The sequence below is a fragment of the Littorina saxatilis genome, linkage group LG1, assembly GCF_037325665.1.
Source record: "Littorina saxatilis isolate snail1 linkage group LG1, US_GU_Lsax_2.0, whole genome shotgun sequence".
NCBI classification, from domain to species: Eukaryota; Metazoa; Mollusca; class Gastropoda; order Littorinimorpha; family Littorinidae; genus Littorina; species Littorina saxatilis.
The window spans coordinates 56,973,344-56,975,814 of record NC_090245.1 but is presented as its reverse complement, the minus strand read 5'-3'; positions in this window follow the sequence as shown (position 1 = coordinate 56,975,814).

Below are 2,471 nucleotides of genomic sequence, written 5' to 3'. Positions count from 1 at the left end.
TGATTTTACAAACTTCCAATCAGAAAAAGAAAAACTTTAAAAAAAATTGCAATAGCCTCAGTTAGGAAGCCACCACGACACTGTCTTCTTAGATTCTTTAACTGATGTTGATTGTTGAAAATGTGTTAAAATGTTTGGGTTTATTTCCCGCCTTTTCTCTTTTTACCATCCTTGAAAGAGTGACCTGCATACACGTTTGTGGATTGGTTCGGTCTTCCAGAGTTGTATTCATTTTGCATTGAATCCGTTCCTCGACAGTACTGTCCACCTTTTGTTCAGGAGAAGACGCATTCAGCTGAAGGATTTTCCCCACACTTCATCACTCTCAATCCGAGCAATCCGCTATCGATTAATTATTCTCCTTTGAATCTATTGTGAGCTATATCTGGGATTTGCCCAATTCATCTTCAGTGCAAAATAAAAACTTGCAGACGATAAATTACCGTTCTTTTCCCCCTCCTCGTGCAAAAGAGTGAACTCGCAATGAAACTGAGCATCTGCTGCGGTGCAAGTGTACAAATTGGTTTTCGCCGCGAAATCGACATCGAAACAGTTTGTCAATTAATGTAGATTTTAAAACATTAGGAACAGTGGGACTGCGGGTGTTCTGAATCATGGATCACTTTGCTCTTTAATACAAGGGATCCTGTTTTGGTATGAAATATTTCAACTAGCCAGTGTAACCGTTTTCTTCAAGTTCATTTGATGTAGCCTATCTGTGGAATGTAAAACAAGATAGGAAGAAACAAACATGCAAACAAACAAGCAAGGAGAACTAACAAGATGCCTTGCTGAAAAGTCTTTTTCTTGAACTCCTTGCCTGTAAAGAGTACAAATCGTACCTTTGTTTGTAATCGGCAGCATGAATTTACTCTGCGTCTTCAAGTTTAGTAACATCAAAACTTTCCCTTTACGGTATCATTCCTCGATCACGCGTATACACTTCTTTCATTCCACAATGTACCCCCCTGCATCTCGCCCCCCCCCCCCCCCCTCGCATAATGATGTCCATGAAGCCCCTATCGAGCAAACGAGAGTGTTGCCAACTTCTGATTATCATTAGCAGCACCTCGCAACCCCCATGTGTTTGCTTCTGGCACTGTGGAACAAAACGTATGTTTACTTCTCCAATTCATCTCCCCCCCCCCCCCCCTCCCCATTCACAAATGCCATCATGTGCTTGTGCAAATGACCACTCCCTGTCAAACCAAACGAGGGCGTCTCCAACCGTTCTGCATACCATGAGCATATCATTAGCACCACCTCGCGACCAATAGACTTTTGCGTCTGCGTCCAGACCAATGACGTCTCATGTGTGTGCTTCCAATACGTGTTCCACCTCCTCCCGGCGTTTGTCAGGATGTGTCCACAGTGGCAGAAAACATCGAGACAAAAATCCCTCAGGCCACGAACTATACTGAGTCGGCTGAGTTTTGCAGAGTGTAAAAATCGAAACTACTTGGAGCGAAAATTAACGACGTTTTCCAGTAAGTGGGCACAGCATCATACACAGGTTGCGCCCACCCTCTGCATCCATCATCATGACGTTAGGAAATGAGGATTAAAAAATGTTTAAAGTCCCATGGACCAGATACTATTAATCTGAAATGTATCCTTAAAGGAATTCCTGGACACTGAGTTATTTGTTTGTTTGTTCATGGGCTGAAACTCTCACGGCTTTTACGTGTATGACCGTTTTTACCCCGCCATTTAGGCAGCCATACGCCGCTTTCGGAGGAAGCATGCTGGGTATTTTCGTGTTTCTATAACCCACCGAACTCTGACATGGATTACAGGATCTTTTTTGTGCGCACTTGGTCTTGTGCTTGCGTGTACACACGGGGGTGTTCGGACACCGAGGAGAGTCTGCACACAAAGTTGACTCTGAGAAATAAATCTCTCGCCGAACGTGGGGACGAACTCACGCTGACAGCGGCCAACTGGATACAAATCCAGCGCGCTACCGACTGAGCTACATCCCCGCCCTACTGAGTTATTTCATTCATGTCTGTATTCTTATTTGTTATTCTATTCTAAAAGATGTACATGTATGCTCAAGCAATATTGAGCAAAACAATCAGTTTATAAAAGAAACTGCCTATCCTGACAAAAAGGTCAGAAACGTAAATGCGCGGATTATCTGAGGTCGACTGGATATTTTCCTGAATAAGAAACAGTGGAACCTCCATGTAAAGATATGAAAAGCTCTGAAAAAATCTGGTTTTAAAAGACATAAAACTAAAGGGTAAATTTACAATGGTAATGAACAGAAACTCTCAAAAAAGGACTTAAAGGGGGGGCTTGTAACTATGTAGTCTAAACTCGGGGGTCTTGAAATACAAGTTCTCTGTGCCCAAGTAGTGACACTGTGAGTATGGATCGAGTTAGTAATGCAGCTTGTTAACTGGTTGTCGCATTTTTATTTATTTATTTATTTTTTTTTTTTATCAGCCTTTTCTGTATTTTCATGT